The following is a 24,952-nucleotide window of genomic DNA, read 5'->3' as shown; positions in this document are numbered from 1 at the left end:
ACACACTGGGCATGCTGGGAATCATAAACTGAGACAGCATCTAGGCACTATACAGCAGAAATTTACATTTGATGAAGTAGTGTGACAACCCTAAGTGGTGGCACGATGCTGTCTGAAAATAATTTCAGAATTCAGTGTGTTCAAAGATAATAATAAACCTCTGTTTAACAAGACATGAGAGATACTGAAATTACTAGTGTCAAAGTAGAAAGTCAATGCTCACCATCAGTTTGAAGATAAATCCCCATAGATTCATATCTGTTATGGGATGCAATGAGTTCAGGAAAACACTGACATTTATCTATGTACAGGTAAAATGGCAATGAGTTCAGGTAAACAGTGACATTTATCTATGTACAGGTAAAATGACATCGGTAAAATGGCATCATCTGAATCAGCTAGGAGTTTACATCTACCCATATAGATGCACCTAGTCTCTGATATACTATAGGTAGCCACTTTTACTCAGTGTAGAAACACCTCTGTTGCGGAGTTGATACTGAGCATTACAGACTCTGGCACAACATTCTGTACCTGTACAAGACAATTTTAGTAAATGTACTAATTTGATTAATTTCAAATATCAAAATGACTCCTTTAGTACATACATTGTGCAATTTTGCATTTTATTCATTGTGTTTGCTGATAGCGTCATTCAAGAAATACAGTTATCAAATATCATATACTTTTTAATTATGCCATTTAAAATTTACATTTTAATTATGCTGAAATTATTTTTAAAATGTCCCATGCATTTTAATTATGCCATAATGACTTTTTTTCCTTACAAACTTTGTAATATAAGTGGGACTCCTATTATTAATTCTAATTTTCAGAGTCACTTGTAATAAACATGATTAGCCTCTTATTGTACTATTAATAAAACACCCAGTGCTACTGCTGCAATTCCACAGTTCCATTTGCAGGGGAGTTTTTGTCCATTTCCATCACGAAATGTAAATGTGATTCTGCCTTCACCATGGTCACCTTCTTTCTCTCACCTATGATTTTCTGTGCCACTTCAGGTAAAAACAGAAGGAATACCTGACCAAGATATGACACCTTTAAGTACATCATAGCATAAGTATAAATTAGTTGTGTAAAGCATCTCATGCTAAGAGATTCAGTCTGTAATCTATCAATACCAGCTCAGTCTTTTCTGTTTGCATGCATTTTTCTGTATTAGTCTAAAAGAGCAGAACTCATTTGTAATAAAGGAATGTAAAGATATAAGTGGCAAGTTGCTTTACATTCAGGTACAGCAGTTTTGATTGAATGGGATTTGAATTCCAATATATGACATGTAAGAGACACTCCGGAAGGAAAGTGGCAGAACTGGAAATTCTGAAAAAGCATCAGCACTTGCATTGTAGATGTTAACAGACTTGCGTTACTCAGAAAATGCATTACTTGACGTTTTGTATATTAAAAAATTATAGTTTAGAAATATACATTTCATCCCCAATCCCTTCCTGATTTGATCATATTTTCCACATGAATAAATAACACAGCAATGTTTCATTCCTAGAAAAAAAACGTGGACTCAGTATTTCACTTGGGATAAGTTTATCATTTATGTCACAGTTGCTCTTAAAAATGATATATTCATAACACCCTCAGACAAGCTTTTCTCACAGCATTTTAAATATTACAGTTTTACCAGATCCCACATTTAAAACTAGGCATACCTGCTATCTTCTGAACTTATTCCATGGCTTTTGGTGGAACATTTTTGTTCTATCAGTTCAGAACTGTGTAGTACAGATAGCTATCAAAATAAATGTCATTCTTCTGTTATTATGGAACTTTGTGTCCTTCATATTTGATTACTACATTATGAAAATGAACATTGTGGCCAGCTACATGTTCTGAATGATTGGAAAACACTGCATTCCTACCACTCTTTGTGGTCATGTACCACCACCCTGTTTAGAAACAGCATATTTATCATATAAAATACTTGGCCTGAGTACTTGTTCAGTATTTTCTGCTTGGCATTCCAATAAGTCACACTGTAATGATTCTGAAAATGACTCTCTAAGTGTAACATTCGCACTTGCTCTTAACACATTAGGAGATACCAGTCACATCTCATACTTCCAGATTATATGTTACCAGGAAAGCTTGCATCCATTGGAAAAGACATATTATGCCTAGAAAAAGCAAACTGTTGATACACTAAACAATAACACATTCCAGAGATGTTTTCGTTATTGCAGAATCCCTTGCCTGTGTTTCCTGTGTTACTTTTAGTACATAGAAAGTTGTTAGGGGTGCCCCAGCACATGCTCGAGGTGAAATTGCTAGAGCATTAGTAGCAAGCAGAAAAAAAAAACATGAACAGCATAATGCCAAATGCTGTTTTCCAAATGAGTTTCAGACATTGTTTTGTCCTTTTGGCTCATCAGCTTTTAGGAAGTAGGTATTTCATAGCAGAACCGATGCTAGTAAAGTTCCATGCTTGATATGCAAAAGCAGTCTGCTCCACATTTCTGGAACAGGCTGCTCTCACATATCAAGAAGAATACTTCCTTGACAATCTTTAGAAAACAATGTTGGAAAAATCTTCTTAACTGGACATTGTTAATCTGCCATCAGTACTTGGTGACATAGCTGAGCTTCTCCATGGTCACCTCGGTCATCAGCTTACTAAGAACCTATTAATCTATGTAATACAAAAGCACATTCTTCAGCTATTCTTCTTGCCTGCTTGCCATCAGCCCATGTCCATTCACCTAGAAAGATTGCTATTCAGGCAGCCAAACAGAGTTTGATCCTGCCCTTCCCATTATTCTAGCTTAATTCACAAACCAGGTGGGCTGCTCTTGTCCCAGTGGTCTGAGGTTCTGACTTTTAGCCTTTGAACCAAGATTTTTAGTATTTAATGGTGAAGTCTCCCTATATACCCAGGCCAGGGGAACTAAATAATAGCCACCTGTATCCAATGCAAACATCATGGCAAGTGGAGAGATTTTCTGTATCATAACTCCATACCACATGTTGCTGTTTCATGCATATTCCAGTAATGGGAGTCTACAATAACAACATGTGATGTGTACACTTGCAGACATGCATACTTCCAGTTACATAGTTACTGTCTGTAGCTCTCTTGTGCAGTACAAGATCTGACATGTATGTAACTCCTGCCTCTCTTAGACATCTGTACACAGTAGGCTAATCCTATTCCATCCACAAAAAAATGACAGAGCAGTTAGAAGCCAGTCACCTCTGCTAGCCCTCACCAGCTCCTTCTGTACTCAGATTCCTAATCACTCGGGAGTTGTTTGGATCATAGTCAAATCTTTGTCACTCTGCTAGCCCATGTTCATTAAACTTTCTCAGATAATATCTTCTGCTATCTTTCAAGATGTCTTTTACCCTTGTTTGAATTTTACAACAGCAGTCAGTAGCATATTGGAATTTCATTATCAGAATTTCAGAAGCACTGCTTTTTGCAATATGTTTATTTATTTAAATTTGCCATATGACTGATGTATGTGTGTGTATGTATGTATGTATGTATGTATGCATATGTGTGGGTCTGCTTGAAAGCCTGATTACCAGAATATCAAAGTTTAAAATCTCGAGACGAAAATCATGAAACCGCAGAAACTCAAACATCGGATTTTTACTAGATTAAGTAAACACTTGCCCAACATGCCCTTTTCTCCACTGCAGTGCGATACTGGAGTTGATATATATAGTTAGAGGGGGTGGGGGGTACAGCACCCCACCTAGGTGGGTTTTACTTACCTTGGCGTAAGTTTCGTTACCATTTGGCCAAGTATTTACTTACCCTAGTAAAAATATGATGTTTGAGTGGTTGTGGTTTTGTGATTTCCATCTCAGTATTTTAAATGTCGATATTCTGGGTGTTGGGATTTTGAAGTAGACTCATATATATATATATATATATATATATATATATATATATATATATATTTATATGGATCTACTTCACAAGCTTGAAGTTTCAAAACTTCGAACTGTGACTGGTCGAGACCAATAGACTGAAGTTTTGAAACTTCGAAATTGTAATAAAAAAAAGTAAACCTCCCCAAATTTTTTATGTTTTTGCAGGGAGGCAAGCTCACCTGCACCTCCTGCTAAATAAATATACCAACCCCAAGATTGCACTACAGTGAGGAAAATGGTAAATTTTCCACTCTGCGCTGTACGGCGAGCTCCATTCAAAGTGTTTGAAGTTTCAAAATTTCGATCTTATGGTCTCGACCAATTGCAGTTCAAAGTTTTGAAACTTCAAGCTTGTGAAGGGAATCCATATATATATATATATATATATATATATATATATATATATATATATATATATATATATATATATATATATATATATATATATATATATGCACACATATTTTATATATATATATATATATATATATATATATATATATATATATATATATATATATATCTAGAGAGAGAGAGAGAGATAAAGTATAACACTGATGATAAAATGTCAAAACAGTAACATTATCTGACCTAAATCGATACAACTGAAATGTCTAAGCACTTAGTTATCCCATCATGTTATAATGATTTTAAAGCACAGAGGTACCTAGAAAAGCAAGAAGTCCAAAAAAAAAAGAATATCAGCACAGTCCTAAGAATAAGAGATGCATAAATATAAGAAATCAAACCTGTTGACAGATAAGGACTGATGTCTAGACATTCTTTATTTTTCCTGCTTGTTAAGTAATATTCCTCACTGCCTGTCTCATAAATGTTTATGCAGCCTTCTGTCTGCATTTTTGTAAATTACTGGACCATTTTATGAAGAATTTTTGTCATGCTTTTATTGTAGAAGCACATTTACCTATCTCTGTCAAACATTCTGCACTTAGACTTCATTGTATCACCCTTGTTGAAATACTTGTTTTCTGGAACCACACTACCCATGCATGTACAATGTTGATGAGGAAGCTGAACGAGTGGCTGGGGCACCGTATATTCTTACCAGGGATAGCACCAACAACTCTCCTGGACATGGGCAGTCAGTACTAAATGCAGTCTTGGGTATTGACCAGCATTTCTATGGTAGTACAGTGGGATGAAAAGGCTAGGCTTGAAATGACCTCCAGGTCAATAGCCTAGTAATCTCCTATGATCCTATTAGTACATCACAGCTTTGGCAGACCCTCTTAAACTGTTTTAAGAAAGGAGAAGACCAACTCTCACAATATCTAGTCGCAAAAGGATTTGAGAAGAATGTTCACAGTTTTTTTCATTGATTGCTTTTTGAAACACACCAATACAAGAGTCTCATAAGAAACCAATGTTGTTGTTTGTCTTTTCGGCTTTTCCCGGTTAGGGGTCACCACAATGGAACTCGGGTTCGCTAATGATTGGCAGTAGATTTTTTATGGTGCCGAGTTGCATAAGCAACCAGTAATCTAACAAAATCAAGCTCATTTTGCTGTTGATAAGTGTTCAGGTAACAAATCCCATGAGACTTCTTCAAATATGACATCAGTAGGTGTAATAAAACTTGGACAACTGATACACAATTAGAACCTGCATGATCGAAGTACCACCTTTATCTCTGTCTCATTCTACACTTTGTTACGTAGGGGACAATTTAAAGTTCGCTTTCATCAGTGCGTATCTTAGATGATAAAGTAATAACCATGTTTCTTAAAGTGGTTACATTGCTTCAAATGTTTGTGCTTAATGGTATGTGGCATCTAGGCTGAAACTTGCTGTTGCCATTAGCAAGGTTTGTTCTTGCCATAGAATACTGAAGAAACTTGGAATAGTTATGTTGCATTTAGGGGAAGCAGGGAACACAGCCCTTAGGAAATCACCTGCACATAAAAAAAAAAAATATATATATATATATATATATATATATATATATATATATATATATATATATATACACACACACACATATATAGAGATAGATATAGCTATAGATACATATAAGCTGACTCAGTAAAGATAATTATTATGTATTTATTTATTTTGCACTTAAATCTTTTTTTTTTTTTTTTTTTTTACTCTTAAGGACATTTTTGTTTTGAGTGGTGGCTTTATTTCTAGTCTATTTATCTCCTGCTGAAACAATTGGCCACATATTTATGAGAAAGAAAAGCTGTGTATGTTTCATGGAAATGTGGTATAGATTATTTTCCAGTAATTATCTAAAGTATTAGTACAGAAACCCTTGTGATTTGGGCTCTCTCATATTTTTGTGCAAAGCCTGAAGAAAAAAATAACATATTTATTTCTGCATGCACGTATGATGATGCCAAACCACAGTAGTTCCAAAACCTGGAACACAGGAATTCTCCTCAAACAAAAATCACTGAGCACAGTTGTAGCTGCCAACTTTCTTTCTTTATTCAATACATTCTGGTACCTCGGCCTCACAGGCCTTCAATGGAATACCTTCATAAAATCCCAGCAGCTATTTATATTCCATCTCAGCATTAATTCATTCACTTAATTAAACAATTTAATCAATTACACAGTTGTTTACTTTAAATGTTAAGCAGCTTAGAACCCAACACAGGGTGAAATTCCCATATAACATTTTTAAATAAAATTTTTCTTTATAAAACTATACACATTCATATTTTTTCCTATACTTCAATAAACTTATACAAACACATAAAAAATACATAAAAAATACATTTCAACCTGCCCCCAAGATTAAATTATAAATATCCGTACAAAACATATGAATTCATTTTATTAAATATAAACGTATAGTTTTTTATATTTTACCTACTTAGTCTAATTTACTTTTAGTATTAAATTAATCAACTTCATTTATTCATCCATTGATTTTTAATTATTTTTTATATTTTTATTTATGGCACATTTTGAAAATTTGTTTGTATATGTTACAGATTTTTTAAGGACAATGTGATTATGTTTAAAAGGTTCATTGATGATTTGATTTTTGTGTGTAGGGGGAGACTAATAACTTTGATCAATGTATGGAATTACTTGATCAAAACACATATGACTTGGAATTTACCTATAGAACTAGTAGGAACAAAATGCAATTTTGTATGTAGAATTTTATGTAGATGAAAGGGGTGTTTTGCAGTACAAACCATGCCATAAGGAAACAGCTGCGGATAGCTTTTTGGAAGCTGGCAGTGTTCATCCTGGTCATTTGATAAAATTCCCTCCTTATGGTGAGTTTAGGAGAATAATGACCAATACCTCTGATAAAAAAATGTTGGGGAGGGAATGTGATCTAGTTAAGAAAAGGTTATTAAGGCAAGTTTATAGTATGGAATGTATAAATGAAACATTAAATAACTTGAAAGGAAATATGAGTTACAAAAGAAAAAGTAGTTCTTTTATTCAACATGAAAAGGTTATTAGGAAAAATGAAAGGGAAGAGGTAAGTGTCAAACCCCTTTTCTTTGTGAACAAATTCTCTCCCCTTTCTGAGGTTCTTAGAGGGCTAGTGAATGATCTTTGGCAAGTTGTACATAGGGATGAAGTAGAGGGAAAGCTATTTCCAGAGAAGGTTACCTTTTCGTATGGTAGATTTAACAATTAAAAAGAGCTGTTAAGAACAAGAAATAAGGTTGATATATTAGAAAGAAAGGGAGTATTTTCATGTGGGGTCTGCAAATTATGTGGCAAATTAAAAAATATTGATGGTTGGATGATAAATGGAAAAAGTTTTTGGTAAAAAATGAATTTAGTTGTAATTCATGTGGTGTAGTATACATCATTGGATGTGGATGTACACCTTGTAAATGGTATGTAGGGCAAACAAAAAGAAAGGTGAAATTTAGAATATTGGAGCACTTGGGCGATGTTAGAAATAAGAGAATGGACAGCCCAGTAGCGCAGCATTTTTGTTTTGTGACACACATGAGGGTAGTGTAGATAGATTTTTCTTTAGTGTTTTAGCAAAACCCTTTGAAGAACAAACAATAGGGGGTGACGAATTTAAAAGAAAATTGATTAAATTGGAAACAAAATTAATAGTATATTTAGGCACTTTATATCCCAGGGGTCTCAATCTGGATATTGATTGGGGCATCTAAATGTCAATTCAAATGGGTTTTGGTTAGTTCATTTCAGAACGAATGTATTGGGTGTATTATAAATATTTATATAAAAATAACATATATATAAAAAAGAATTAAAAATCAATGGATGAATAAATGAAGTTGATTAATTTAATACTAAAAGTAAATTAGAGTAAGTAGGTAAAATATAAAAAACTATAAGTTTATATTTAATAAAATGAATTAATATGTTTTGTATGGATATGTATAATTTAATCTTGGGGCAGGTTGAAATGTATTTTTATGTATTTTTTATGTGTTTAACTGTGTAAGTTTATTGAAGTATAGGAGAAAATATGAATGTGTATTGTTTTATAAAGAAAAATGTTATTTAAAAATGTTATGTGGGAATTTCACCCTGTGTTGGGTTAATGTTTTCAATTTAACCATGATATAATGTGAAAGTGTGTAAATATGTGAGGGCACATCTTTGGATTCTAAGCTGCTTAACATTTAAAGTAAACAATTGTGTAATTGATTAAATTGTTTAATTATGTGGATGAATTAAAGCTGAGATGGAATATAAATAGCTGCTGGGATTTTATGAAGGCATTCCACTGAAGGTCTGTGAGGCCGAGGTACCAGAATGTATTGAATAAAGAAAGAAAGTTGGCAGCTACAGCAATGCTCAGTGTTTTTTTGTTTGCAAGTATGATGACCTTAGATTCTCTTCTATGATTAATGTTTACCAACATCTCTCTTTCTTTCTCTCCCATCTTTCTCTTAGCTTTCTTATTGTCTAGAATGCTTCTGTCCTCAAACTAACCATAGTTGCTTTGGTGTAATATGTTGTGATTGGCATGCTTTAAATCAAATCTCATATTCCCTCTCACTTTCTGTAAAATCTCTCTCTCTCTCTCACTCTCCATCTCTCTGCCTTTCCTTATCTAGCCCCTTTTAAGTGTCTGCTGCATTTATTTTGTATTTTTCTCTCCAGAATGGCAGAGCTTCCATTACAGTCTCCCTGTAATGTTACATATGACCTGAAGATGTTTTAAACACACTGAACACTGCTGCATCACACTACTCACCCTCTCCTTATTACATAGCATTTTGTCAAATACTGTCATCTCCTACCTTCTTACTGATTTATGTTTTATGCAGTTCACACTAAGTGATACCAAAGAAAGACTGCTGCCTTTGCTGCTCTGCCAAAGGACAGCATTTTTTGTTGATTTTCACATCAGCCATGGCTACTGTGCACTCTTGATCTGCCTTTAAATCACCTGAGTATGTAAGCAATAATGCCCGTGTGCAGTTTGTGACGTTGGGCCTCTAAACCCCTGGAAGGGTGTTAATTACACATTAACACACACCCTGGAGGTCATTATTGCACTTAGAACATGGGCTCTCTGTAAAATAGCTGTTGTACTTACTTTTTTAAGTCATTTTGTGGATTACTTTTTTAAGTGCTATATTATTTTTTTTATATTTTTGATGTAAAATAGTTCCTCTGCGTAATGTTTCAAATTTTCTGTAGTGTATGCTAATGGTGTTGGAGGAAGCATTTTACATCAAAATACATAAAAAATAATATAGTACTAAAAAATAAGTAAGTAAAACAACAGTTTTACAGACAGCCCATTCTCTCTCTCATACATAGTCTGTTCTGCTTTCACACACACATACGTATACACACGCATAGGTTTCATAGTCAAAGTCACTCACACAAGCATACGTCTCAACCTCTTAACATAAATAATCTGGACAAAGCCAAAAATAATGGGGGGACAAAGCCCGGAGACAGATTTTAAATATTGCTCTTATAAACTTTGAAAGTTGCTAGAATAAAAGTTCTTTCATTACAATGCATTTTCTGAAAGATATAAAGCCATAAACTCAAATGTCTGTCATTATTTAGTGAATTCCCTCCTCACCGATTTGCCACAAGATCAGAAAACCATGAATTTTATGAGGAACAGATAAAAAAATGTGACACAAAACTCTGGAATTCTGCGAAGGTTTGGACAGTTGACAGTTATACACACAAGACCGCTCTCTCTTTCTCTATCTCACACATGCGGTCTCCTCTGCTTTCATGCACACATTCACTCACACAAAGCCGCTGTCACTCTCTCTCAATCTCTGCCATACACAGTCTTTTCTGCTTTCAAACATGCATTCACTCACACAAGATCACATTCATTCTCTCTCGATCTCTCACACACACACAATCTCCTCTGCTTTCATACACGCATTTACTCACACAAGACCACTCTCTCTCTCCATCTCTCTAAAACACACGTGCATGCATGCATACATACAAATATTTCAAGCATGAGCATTAATGCCCTGCTAGTTGCCAAGATACCAAAACACTTGTTCCCATAATAAGCGTCCAGGTTGTTCTTAAAAATATCTAAACTAGTACTTGCTTTAATGTAATTTGGTAGTCTGTTCCATGCATCAGCTACTCTGTCAGAGAACCAATTAGTACACTTCTCATTCCTATAGAATCTTCTACATAGGTTGTCTGGTGATTCTCTACTACTTTTTGATAACCCCAAACATTCCCAGAGGTAGTTGTCTCTACATGCCTTTTATACCTGAATAAGATCTCCTGTTAGACATCTGTAAGAGACACTGTACAAGTTCAGATATTTTAGTTTTCATAATAACTTAAATTTTCACATCCATGGATGCTCTCGGTATATTTCTGCTGTATTCTTCCCAGTTAATTCATGCTTATTTTCTTATAGGGTTTCCATATTGTTATTCCATACTCAAGTTTGGGTCTAATGTAACTAACACTTACTTTGTCAGTTTTGATTTCCTAGACTTTATAAATCTTTTTATACAACCTATAGTTTTATAGCTATCAATGACCAATTGGTTGTTATGATTAGAAAAACTCATAGCTGAATCTACCCATATACCCAGGTCCTTAAATGTATCCACAGTTTCAATTACTGTGTGCTGTATTAAATATTCACCTTTCAATTTATGTCTCCCAAATCTCATATGCTTAGTTTTTGATGTATGTATCAGCATATTATTCTCCTGTGCCCAAATGGTCAATTTAGTCAAGTTATTTTGCGGACATACCTTATCTGTAACACATGTAATCAGTTTACCCAATTTCAGGTCATCTGCATATAGACTGTAGAATACTTCAGATGAAAAAGTTAGGTCTGAAAGATACAATCTAAACAAGTAAGGGCCTAGGACTGACCCCTGTGGGACACCCTTACTGTAACCAAGGATTTTACCTATCCAGTTGGTGTATGATACCTTGCCATGTCCTATTTGTAAGCCATGCAGCTATCCATCTTATCAAGAGTACATCAATACCTAGTTCTACTAATTTATTGATCAGTGTTTTGTGTATGACTCTGTCAAATGCTAAAGTTAAACATATGTAAATTACATCACAACACAATTCTTCATTCATAACTGTTATTATATTGTTATAGAACATCATGTTACAGGTGGTAATAGATCTATTTTCAACACATGCATGCTGATATATTGTTTCAAGTATCAACCTATCCAGTTCTGACAATAACTTACCCAATATTACCTTCTCCATTATTTTTCGACAACATGAAAGTAGACTTAAGAGTCTATATGACTCTGGATTTGTCCTACTCCCCTTTCACTTAAAGACTGGTTTAATAATCGCATGTCTCCAATCTTGAAGACTCTCCCCATATTTATATGACCTAATGAATAATAGATATAATGGTACCATAAGTTCTGACTGAAGTGTTCTAAAGTCATTGCTACTAATTCTGTCTTCTCCCTGTGCTTTGTTTGGATCCAGTTTGCACAGTGTTTTTTCAATATAATCTAATCTGATTCCAGTATCTGGACTTAACTGAATGTCACTAAGACAACTTATCACCCCTTTTGTGGAGCCAAACTGTTTTGCATAAGATTTTGTAAATATATCTATAATCTGTTGTGTCTGAGAATAAATTGTAGAACCTGCACACAGTTTATCAGTTTGTGTATCTTTACTCCTTCCACATCTTACGTATCTATAAAAAGGTTTCCCCATTATGCTCAATGTCTTTATATACATTTTCTTCAAATTTTTTCTTGATCTCATCTCAAACTATGCTTAATCTGTTTGTCCAGCTTGTTTATTTCAGTTCTCAAAGTTGTAGTTTGACCTCTCTTCCATTTTTTATATTTTTGTCTTTCACCTTAATCAGATATCTTGTTCTTATGGAAATATACCCCCCTGATGTTGTATGCTTAGATCCTGATGTTAAACATTTTTTTGATTTTTTTGCACTCAAAGAATTTATCTTTCAAAACTTTTCACATTCCATCTGCAGTTTTTCAAATGAACACCTCATTCCAGTTAGTTTTACACAGTGACTGTTTTGCTTCTGTATAATCTGTAATTAACATTCTGTGCACTGATTTAGATTTCAGTTTGACAGAATTATCTAGCAGCAAATTAACCTTTATAACCCCATGATCATTGCACATCAACGGTGGTAAAACATGATTTGAAATAACATTAATTTATTTACTTTAGGAACACAAACAATGTCTAGTATATTCCGTCCCCTGGTAGTTTTTTTTTTTTACAATCTGAAGCAATTGTTATTCCTGAATATATGTTCTGAATAATTTCTTTACTAACGTAGTTGAATCATTATTATTCCAGTCTGTTTCTGGTAAATTTAGGTCCCCAGCTAATATTATTCTTCCCTCCTGTGTTTCACGCAAGAAATGTATGAATTCCTCAAGGTCATCCTTGACTTTGGTAATCTGTACACTCTAACAATTGTTATTTATGCTCCAGGGCTGTCATTATTGTCACAGTTACACAGTCTATAGTATTGGTGTTATCACTGAACATGTAATAATCACATCTTTAATCCCTATCATAACACCTCCACCTGATTTTTTGTCAGAATGTCTGTTACAGTAAAAACATTTATACTCTGACAGAACTGGTTTCCAGTAATTGTTCTTTAACCATGATTCACAAACAATAATAACATCAATCTTCTGGGAACGTAGCAAGTTTTCCAATAAAAAAACGTTATTATTAATGCTCCTAGCATTAAGAACCATCAGAGATGCATCAAATGTTGCTATCTGTGAACTGTTAAATTTTCGACCTGGCAAAAATCATGCCTGATGTTTGTCAAATATTTAAAAATATTTGCTGCAAAAATTCTCTTCTCTGATCTTGAAATATGCACGCCATCCTGTCTGAACACGTGTGCCCAAAACTAGGGTTGGATGCTCTACACATTTCCATTTTTTAAAACAGGACATTTTTTCCATGTAGGTATTTACCCAAAAAATCTTTTCATTCACAGTGACCTGACTATCTACTCTACAGGTGATTTTTGAAAACTACATCCTAACACCGTACAAGCTATACTGTCTAAGAGGGCTGTCAGTTCCCTACTAACAGTCAAAGAATCCTTGTAGGTGACATCATTTGTAAGACATGAATAAAAATGGATCCATACTTCCTTATCTCAAAGCGTTCCAAGGCTTGTCTCACATCTTCTATTTTTGCTCCTGGGAAGCGTAACACCATTCGATGTTCATTATCTTTTCTGCAAATGTAAGTATCAGTTCCTCTAATAATTGAAACTCTAATTACAATAATATCTTTGCTCATCAGCTCTAAAGAATCTTCAGCTTTTAATACACTAATATCTGCTCAATCAATTGTTACAAAGGATAGATCTTAATCACCATGAGTCTTATTAATCCCACTGTTTTCATTGTGTACTAAAGTCTCATCCGGCTGGCATTGTAAAGCCACAGCTTGAGCCATGTAGTCAACATCTGCCTTTCTCTTCTTTTTTCTTACAGTGATGTTCTTCAGTTCTTCCATGTTCAGTTTCATGTTCAATTTTGATTTCTTCTTCTTCACCTGCCCTTTGCCTCTTTTTTTCTACCTTCTCTTTTGGAAACATTATGCCTTTTTCTGTAGACTGAAGGTTTTGAAATAGCAAAATATTATCATTCCCTATGACTTGTATCTTACATAACAAAGCAGTGTCCTTTTTACTACGCATTCTCTTTCCTTTTCAGTCATTAATCAGTTTCTTTTTCTTCCTTGTTATTTGTTGTGAACTTCTTCCTTTCTTTCTTTTTTTGTTTCCTTCTAAACAAACCAGATCCTCAGACTGCTGAATACTTGCATCCAGAATTCTAAAGTTGTCAGGGGCATCATCTTGTTAGATAGGGGTTGAATGATTTTTGCAGACAATAGATGCATCATTTCCTAAATGTGTTCTATTTGTTCTTTGCCTAATCATTTATCTCACCAGTCCAGTCATTAATATATGATACAACAGTTCTCCAAGCCATGCTAATTGCACAAGTGCAATCATCATCATTAAGTCTAGATTTACTTCTAACACTGGTAAGCAAATCACCCGACCTTTGACATGAGGAACACAGATCATCAGTGTTATCAGCTGTTACCTTTAAATATGCATAGCATTTCTTACACCGCACAAGACATTTGTGACTTAGCAAATCGTTAATTGCATACTCATTTAAGGAATCCATGTTCACCTTCAAATGAATAAAATATTGTAAAAAAAAAGAATAATCAAAATCAGTAACTGCAGAATTCAAGAGAACTTAAATCAACGACTATGACAAAAATCACATGAGCAATATATGACTGAATACTAAAGCAAGTACAGTGGGGCCGCGATGGTGCAGCAGTTAGTGTTGTTGCCTCACAGCAAGAGGTTCTCCTGTTGGATTCTCAGCTGGAGCACCTTCTGTGTGAAGTCTGCATGTCCTCCCTATGGTCAAGTGATGTTAAAGACATGTAGGTAGGTGCGTGCATGAATGGGTGTGCCTTCTTTGAAGGTTGGCCGTCGGGTTGGCAACTCAGCACTGTAAAAAGCCACTGCCAATCATTAGCGGACTGGAGTTCTGCTGTGGTGACCACTAACCGGGAAAAGCCAAAAGACTTTTACTAAAGCAAGTACAGTAAAGTTGTTCTGACAATACAAGTTCTGCAAGCCAGACAAAAGTTGTACTTCTTTTTAATTGTAAAGATCAATAAATCACAAACCAAGGTAAGATTGTTTAGATATGCTCAGGATTTTCCTCTCTGCAGTCTGTGTGAATTTATAGCTGTCTAGGCCTCTTGGGGTGGCTAGAGCTTGCCTGTCTAAAACCTATCCCTTTCTAACAACCAACAGTGAAATTAAAGGTAACACAACAAAATATGAATCAAAGTAAACCTTGTTAACAAGCTAGCCTTTCCTACCTACAAACAGTGAAAAACAGCGATAACAAATAAAATATAAGTTCAAATAAAAATTCTCTTGCCAGTCAGCTACAAAGTAAATTACAAACCAAAGTAGAATTGTTTAGATATGCTCAAGACAGTCTCTTCTGCTTTCATGCACACATTAGCTATGATATTGATGGATTGCATAAGAGAAGACCTTTGACAGGCAGACATAACTGTCAAAGACTGTAGAAGAGTGATGCTGAATAGAGAGAAATGGCAACAGTTGACATGTTACCCTTACTCCATGCAAAGATGAGAGAAAGGGGGTTGATGATGACAATGATGAAGACAACAATGATACTGATCAAAACATTTTTACTAAAATGTTTTCATGCTGAGTGTAAATGTCTATAGATAATGCACATTTTTCATGATATTATATTAGCCACTTACTACTTTATTTCAAAAAAATTCATCTGATGATATGTAGAAGGCAAGATATATGTATCTTAGTAAAATTTCAAGGATCAAAACTGTAGTGGACCAACATTATAAAAACAAGGACTTGAAAAGAAATGTTTTACGGAGATGCCACACTTTTTTACTCTGCATGTTTTTCTAAATATACTACCACAGACTAAATGGACCTCAGAGCAGGATGGAAAAACAGTTACAAAATACTGGGCTATTAGAATTACAATCCTTGAAAGTTCAACTAGAACGCAAGATATATCCCTGATCTGTCAAAATACTATTTCAGTATCTTTATTAATGATTAATCGTGTGCCAAACAACAAAGGTCTGAATTCATTAAGCTGTATATTATAAGATAAGAGGGCATTTGCACAAGACACATCTGTTGGACAAGTTAGGGGAGTAGCATGTCATGAAACTATCAGAATAATGCCCTTAGCTACTAACCATGCATCCAATGCATCTAATGTACATCCACAATTTGTCTTCAGATCACTTTAATTTTGAAAAGCGAATACAAATTCATTATATATACATATATATATATATATATATATATATATATATATATATATATATTTAATGGCAACTTTGAAACTAAAATTGAAAAAGAAAGAGCAGTGATTACAAACACGTGTACAAGTGTGGTGTGTGTATGTATGTATGTTACTGGGTGTGAGTGGGTATGGGTGGGTTTGTATGTGTGTTTATTATTGGGAGTGAGTGGGTATGGGTAGATGTATATATATATGTGTGTAGTATTGTAATGTGAGTGGGTGTGGGTGGATGTGTATATATGTGTAGTATTGGGTGTGAGTGGGTATAGGTGCATGTTTGTGTGTGTGTATTATTGGTTATGAATGGCTATGGGTGGATGTGTATGTATTATTGGGTGTAAGTGGGTATGGGTATATGTGTAAGTGTGTGTATTATTGGGTGTAAGTGGGTATAAATGGATGTGTATGTGTGTGTATTATTGGGTGTGAGTGGGCATGGGTGGATGTGTATGTGTGTGTATTTTTGGGTGTGAGTGGGTAGAGATGAATGTGCATTTGTGTGTATTATTGGGTGTGAGTGGGTATGTGTGTATGTGTATGTACTATTCGATGTGAGTTAGTATGGATGGATGTGTAAGTGTGTGTATTATTGGGTGTGAGTGGGTTTGGGTGGATATGCGTGTATGTGTGTGTGTGTGTGTGTGTGTGTGTGTGTGTGTGTGTGTGTGTGTGTTTATTACTGGGTGTAAGTGGGTATGGATGGATGTGTGTGCTTTTGTATAACTGGGTGTGAGTGGGTATGGGTGGATGTGTATGTGTGTGCATTACTGGATGTGAGTTGGCATGGGGGGATGTGTATGTGTGTGTATTATTGGGATGTGTATGTGTGTGTATTATTGGGTGTGAGTGGGTTCAGGTGGATGTGTATGTGTGTGTGTACTATTGGGTATGAGTGGATATAGTTGTATGTGTATATGTGTGTGTACTACTGGGTGTGAGTGGGTATAGGTGGATGTGTAAGTGCGTGTATTATTGGGTATGAGTAGGTATGGGTGTATGTGTGTGTGTGCGTGTGTTTGCGTGTGCGTGTGTGTGTGTGTGTGTGTGTGTGTGTGTGTGTGTGTGTGTGTGTGTGTGTGTGTGTGTGTGTATTATTGGGCGTAAGTGGGTATGGTGGATGTATATGCATGTGTATCATTGGGTGAGAGTGGGTATGGGAGTATGTGTATGTATTATTGGGTGTAAGTGGGTATGTGTGTATGTGTATGTGTGTGTACTATTGGGTGTGAGTGGATATGGACGAATGTGTAAGTGTGTGTATTAGTGGGTGTGAGTGGGTATGGGTGTATGAGTATGTGTGTATCATTAGCTGTGAGTAGGTATGGCTGTATGTGTATGTGGGTGTATTATTGGGTGTGAGTCAGTATGAGTGGATGTGTACGTTTGTATATTATTGGGTATAATTGGGTATGGGTGGATGTGTATTTGTTTGTATTATCTGGTGTGCTTGGGTATGGGTGGATGTGTATATGTGTGTATTATTGATTGTGAGGAGGTATGACTGGATGTGTATGTGTGTACATGTTGGATGACAGATTTCACATGAACATGCCCATATAAGATTCTAATATACCCACTTTTCAAAACATCAGAATGTATTCATGTATTTCAGCAGTTCAGGTCTGCCTTTGCATATGTAGCAGCTTACCATCTTTCATATGCATTTTTGAGTTAGTTTGCTGGCCTCCAAAATTCCTATGCCAGCAACGTTTTGAGCTTCCTTCGAGAAGGATTACTGGCACTGCAGTGTCTTTCAAACCACATCTCCTACAAATGAAGTAGTTAAGAGGTGATAGGAACTTACTGCCAGACAAAGTACAGCATTAGTTCTTGCATGCTATTGATAGACACTGTGATTCACAGACAGTCTTTGTAAATGAATCAGTGTGTGCATTGTGGTGTCTGAAGAAGACCACATCCAGCAGTAGGTTACCTTGGTGTATATCCTAACAGTATGATCAGCACTGTGAATGCTGTTCTGTGGATATCTGTAGTAAGTCAGAAATCTGAGGGGAGAATTCTGGATCGGCAGATGTGTGGGGTAGGGGCAGATGAACAATTAAGTCATTGTACATAAGTAAGCTACTGATACATATGTGGAAATGAAACATAGTTTGTAAGAATGGATATCATGTTCCCAAACAGAAAGACTCTGTTCCCTAGTACAGTGTATACCAAGATGAAAAGATCTGTATCCTTGGAAATAGGGGAACTAATTTCTTACATTCTTAATTTAAGATTCAAATCAGCATGTATTTAAATGCAGCAGAAATTCAGTTTTCAAAATACAAACTAAAAAATGCATTTAAAACTTTTGGGGTCTGTCTTTGCCAAACTGCAATAAATGATATGGGTAATGAAGAGTTTAGCATGGTTGATATGCTTTGGTCAGGAGGGCAAAGCCAGTGATTAAACAAAGGTAGCAATGGATAACCCTGATTTATCCGCACCCACACCTGACGTACTGCTATTATGCAATGCCATTATTTAAAAATGAAATGTCTTACTTTTTTTTAAAATAATGCGTTTATAATATAGAACTTATTGTTCCATCTCTTCTCAGAGACTTTATTGTTGTGGGGCAACTTAATGATGCACTGTACATTCCATGTAACCAACAATGCTTGCACATTTTCTGCCCCCCTCATATATTAGTTCAAATAAGTTCATCAGATTTTCTTTCTGTTGGCAGTTTTTCTAGGTGTCATATTTTGTTGGCAAGAAAGCTAAGGAGCAGAATAGTAAGAGATTGACATAATACCAAGTTGGAACCAATTAATAATTAAGTACATGGGATGGGAACTGCCCTTAACCAATTTCTCAGTAGATCTGTGAATTAAAGTGGAAATCCTTTCAGTTTACAAGGTAAAATCAGTAGATGCAGTCTCTGAGTAAAATGGTGCCAAGCTTTTCCGAGGTGCTGAAAGTCTTTCCAGCAGAGCAAAAATTCCTAGTTAAAACTTAAACATGACCTTATAATGAACACAATTATGTTCAGAAAGCAATGAAAATTAATATCGGTTTTCTTAAAGTGTGTTCATTTCTTATTAGGTAGAAGCAGTTCAGACAAGCGCTGTAAAGATTCAATTTCAGGATTTGAAGTTTTGTGCTTATTTATACATTTTTAAAACAATCGGAGTGAAAAAACATCAACATAAAAAATTCACTGTTAAAGGAAATAACAGAGTGCTGTGATTGGGTGGCATGGTCCGGTCTAAGGTCGGTGAATCCTCAATCAGAAGGAACAAAAAAGACATGGCATTCATTGCTAGAGGTTGCTAGAGGTTGAAATTAGGGTGTACTCCACAAAGGTCTCCTGGACTGCAAGCCTAGCAGCTACCTATTGTTAGCATGGAGGTATAAAATGCAAAAATGTGTTAAATGCATTTATGTTTTGAAAGAAAAAAAAATGAAAAGTTTAAGTGTTGTGCAAAATATATTGATGCTATTTCAAGTAAAATTTGCAGCATGTAAAATGTACAGCATATTAAAAAACTGTGTAAAGATCTGCATTTTTTATTTTAGCAGAACTGTAAAAAGCCTTGGAAACTGAAATTTCTTCTTGTAAATACTGACAGCATTATTTCCAGGAATTACATTATTTGGTATTGCAGCTTTCCCTCTGATTTAGGTAACTTTGGAAACAAAAATGAGCATTTTGAACTCTAAGCCAAATATTAAATACTGAACCTTGGATACATTTAAGCTCAGAGATCAGCTTTTAGTGGTAAAAGCAACATTTCTATTTTGCTTTACAGATTGTACACAGAGGGCTTTTTGTGTTGAGATTTATTACATGTGAGTTTTCTCACCTTCAAGTGCTTCTATTAAACAGGGGTAAACCGAATACAGTAAACCTTCAGCTAATCGAAGTCCAGTGTTTTCTAAACTCCATCTTTCAGTTTGTATAATTCGTTTTATATTTCATTTTACAAGTACTTTTCTGCAGTATATCCAGTTCACAAAGTACAGTGCTTAATTTTATTATTTCAAGTAAAAATATGTTTTTAATCAGTTCTATAAGTTAGTGGCAGGAGGTTTATCTATTAGTATAAGGGCATTTATGTACACTTGTTGACTTATTAACTGTTGGCATCCACCTTAAAAGAGCAACTGCTTAAACCTATAGCTACAAAACAATTATGTTATGATTGGAATATTTTAAGAGGGAATGCTAATTGTGTTTTAATAAGAGACACTGCAACAGAGGAGTAAGCTATTAGAAGTGAAAACTGAAAAAGCTTCACTCAGACCAAAAATGCTAGGGGCTGCCATAGCTGTTATAAGGAAATATATGCAACATGATGAGGGTGGTGACTATGCAAATGCTATTGGACAACCCACAGTAAGGAGACGGAGAAGAGTGTACAGGCCCAGGGTCACCTACCAGGGGTTACATGAGCTGGAGATAGTGGAGCGCTATAGAGTGGACAGAGACCTCCTACAGCAAATTGCTGAGCTGTGCATGCCACGCCTCACACACAGAACCAACAGAGGGGAACCCATCCCAGTGGAAACCAAGGTATGTGTTGGCCTAAGAATACTAGCAACTGGTATCTTCCAGAGACCAACTGGTGATATGATGGGGATATCACAGGCATCAGCATCCAGGGTACTGCACCAGTTCCTGGATGCCATGTCAGCACATGTCGGTGATCATGTATATTTCCCCAATTCCAGTGAGGTATTGGCCAGCAATATGCGTCTCTTCCAGCAAATAGCGGAATACCCTGAGGTAGTGGGTGCAATAGACTGCACGCATATACGCATCAAAGCACCAGCTGGTGAGCAGGGTAGGGCCTACATTAACTGCAAGGGCTTCCCCTCCATCAACTGCCAGGTCGTGTGTGATGCCCAGGGCATAATAATGAATGTGTGTGCTGGCTGCCCTGGAAGCTACCATGATTCCCATATCTGGCATTTGACGCAGCTGTACCAGACATTTGCCAATGGGGACATCCCACATGGTCACTTAGTGGGGGATGCTGGCTACGCACTGGAGCCATGGCTGATGACACCCATCAGAAATGCACACACACCTGAACAAGAATGCCATAATGAGGCACATGCACAAACACGAAATGTAATCAAGCATGTGTTTGGGTTGCTCAAGTCATGGTTCCGGTGCCTGGACACATCTGGTGGAGCCTTGCAGTACTCACCAACTACATGTACCCAAATTGTCATGGTTTGTGCTATGCTACATAATATGATTCTGCGAAAACAGCTGCAGCAGGACCAGCATAGGGCTGGGCCAAACAGCCCCCCACCATTGCCAAGGCACAGTGTGACTCGGAGGAGGAACAACCTGAGCCTGCCCCAGTAGGCAGAAGGAGGCATGCCCAGTATGCCTTGGCCTTGGCAAAGAGGCAACGCATAGCATATACACTGGCTCAGTAGGAACCCTGGAAATGATACCTCTCTCTGACTCACACATATAGTAAAAGGGATGCCTAAGTTGACACAACCTGCTTTCAAACATGTACAGGGAGTGTAGTATGTGCATCCAACATAGACAGCCCTGCAGCACCACCTGAGGCATGATTGCCATGTGTTAAGCAATGTAACACCATGTAGTATATGCAAACTTGATGACCCTGACTAACATCCTATCCTCACCAAGCATGATGCCACAATATGAAGACAAGATGATCAATTACAATAATTGGCTTAAGTATTGCTTTTAGTCAAAGGGGATACAATGCCTGTCAGCCTGGGATGACATGCTGAGCAAGACATGATGCTCCACCTGCTACGGATGGCTTGCACCTATCACCCCTGGCCTTTTGGATACTGGCAAAGGCTGTTGTCACCCCCACCATGCCTTGAATAGGTAAGGCTCAAAACACAAACCCACCTCCATAGGTATCACAAGGGATAAGAACCTAGAAGTAATGCTAGTCAATGCCAGAAGTCTAAACTGCAAGATGCATGCAGTCTAAACTCTCCTCAGCATGGAGAATGTTGATATCTGTTCTGTAACAGAAACCTGGGTCAAGGCTCACAAGAGCACCCTAACGCTACCAGGTTACACCTCATACCATGCTTTACAGCCCCAAAACATGGAACAAACTACAAAAGGAGGGTGACTATCAATAATTGTCAAGGATAACCACACCCCCAGGTTGGTGCCACAGCAAGAAGCAGCATGGACTATCCACGGGCAAGTAACAGTGGCTAAAACTGCCTCCTAGTTAGTAGCCGGCTACAGACCACCCTCCTAACTCCAGGAACCGCACTTGGCCTACTTCAGAACACATGAAAATATCAAGGTCTCTCCAAACAACATTATATTGGGCGACTGAAAATACTCAAACATAGACTGGGAGCATTATTCTAGCTCCAACACCCTAGGCCAAAGGTTCCTAGAATTCATAAACCAAAATGCTATGGAACAACTTACCACTCCCACAAGAGGAGTAAGCATACTGGATGTGATTATCAGCAATGTGGGTACTCTATGCCCAAGATGAGAAGTGTATTCCTCACTGGTAAGATCAGACCATAGAGTAATCTCACTGGATATTCACATCCTGACCCCAGTCCCTGGGCAGAAAACCACAGTGAAAAACATGTGTAAAGCAAATGTTGCACTCCTCCAAACTGAGGTGGAATCCATTAAAGGCCTTGTGCCTGTGGAAAATATGGGCCAAACCTCAGAACCCTTTATAAATGCATTCTATGAACACATTCAGGAATGCATGGATTATGCAATCCCAAATAAAACCAAGACCCAATCCCGTACATGCAGGCATCTGGCCTGGTGGACCCCAGCCATTACCAAACCGTGCAAGAGAAGGAGGAAGCTACTACATGATAGAGCAAAACCCAAAAAGGGAAGTAATCACTGATCAGTATTATGGTAAAAAAATATGGCCACACATAAAATCCTCTAAGGCCAGCTACAACATGTTGAATCTGTGAATCTTGAGGCAATGTTACACCTGCCTCATGTACACAGACAACCCCCTCCTCTCCCCAACAAATACAAATATATGTGAGAGATGCAATTATTTAGCCAAACTGGAGGCTGAGCTCTCTGAACTCAGTACTGGCAAAAACAGTCAGGAGGAGAAGGTAACCACACACACCACAAACCCAGTCTCACATAGACCTATCACAACTGCAAACCAAACACATAAACACACAAAAACATTCCCGGAGGCTCTAATTAAAACCTACCAAAACAACAGAGGCCTCCAAAGCAGACACCCAAGCAACTACTACCTCAAAACATAGCACATGCAACACATAGTTCACAAAGTCAGTGTGCCAAACAGTCACAGCCCTTAAGGCCAAACAACATGCCTGATACACTTGTAATAGGTGACTCCATAGTCAGACACACTGATGTCCCACTCACCAGACTGAACAAGGAAAAGGTTACAGTAAGCTGCCTGTTGGGCGCTAGAATCCGCCACATAACACAAGCACTCAGGTCACTCCAAAGCAAGTACAAATATGACTCAGTCATTGTCCATGCCGGTGTGAATGACCTGAGACGTACCTCCCTGGACTACATGAAAAGAGACATAGAGGAGCTCTCTGATTATGTAGCCAAGGCTGTTATGACCCTGACCCTGAGCAGCATCTTACCCTCACCAAAATGATGCCACAGTACAAACAGAATGATCAGCTTTAACAATTGGCTCAATTACTGGTGTCAGTCTAAGGGGATCCAATGTCTGTCTGCTCGGGATGACATGCTTGACAAGCCACGCTGCTTCGCAAGGGATGGCTTGCACCTGTCACCCGTGGGCTTCCGGATATTGGCCAAGGCTCTTGCCATCTCCATAGTGCCTTTTTTAGGCAAGGCTCAAAAGACAAACCCACCTCCCTAGAAAACACAAGTGGAAATAAACTAAGGGTAATGCTGCTCAACACCAGAAGTCTAAACCTCAAGATGCACACTCTCGAGGCCCACCTCAGTATGGAGAACATCGATGTCTGTTCAGTGATGGAAACCTGGTTCAAGGCTCCTGAGAGCACCCCAGCACTACCAGGTTATACCTCATATCATGGTTTTCGGCCCCAAAACTTGGACCGAACCACAAAAGGAGGGGGAGTAGCCATATTCATCAAAGATACCCTCACCTCCAGGTTACTGGCAATGCACGAAGCATCGGAGACCATCCATGTGCAACTAACCGTAGGCAAAACTGCTGTACAGTTTGTAGCATGCTACAGACCACCCTCTCAAATGCAGGAACTCCACTCAGCCTTCCTGAAGACACTGGAGAGTATGAATGTCTCTCCAAATACCATCATATTGGGAGACGTCAACTACCCAAACATAGACTGGGAGCATTACTCAAGCCCCAACACACTAGCCCAAAGGTTCCTAGAATTCATAAACTCAAATGCAATGGAACAACTAGTCACCACTCCCACAAGAGGAGATAATATACTAGACCTGATCATCACAAACATGGGGACACAATGCTCCACACTGGAAGTATACCCGTCATTGCTGAAATCAGACCATAAATTAATCTCACTGGAAATACACATCCCACCCCCACCCCTGCACAAAAGACCACAGTGAAGAATTTCTCAAAAGCCGACTTCACACTTCTTAAGACTGAAGTGGTATCCTTCAAGGCCCCTGGGACACTGGAAACCACAGACCACACCGCTGAATTCTTTATAAACACTTTCTACGGACACCTTCA

At 37.1% G+C, this 24,952-nt stretch overlaps 1 protein-coding gene across 1 annotated transcript in view; it reads left to right on the top strand.

The window, feature by feature from the left end:
• The window catches only part of LOC122792267 (angiopoietin-2-like), a 1,226,949-nt gene that overhangs the window by 1,068 nt on the left and 1,200,929 nt on the right, over positions 1-24,952 (top strand). The gene's annotated exons all lie outside the window — the stretch shown is intronic.

This window comes from Protopterus annectens, chromosome 1.part2 (genome assembly GCF_019279795.1).
Source record: "Protopterus annectens isolate FY-2018-M chromosome 1.part2, PAN1.0, whole genome shotgun sequence".
NCBI classification, from domain to species: domain Eukaryota; kingdom Metazoa; phylum Chordata; order Ceratodontiformes; family Protopteridae; genus Protopterus; species Protopterus annectens.
This window is presented reverse-complemented; position numbering and strand designations above follow the sequence as displayed.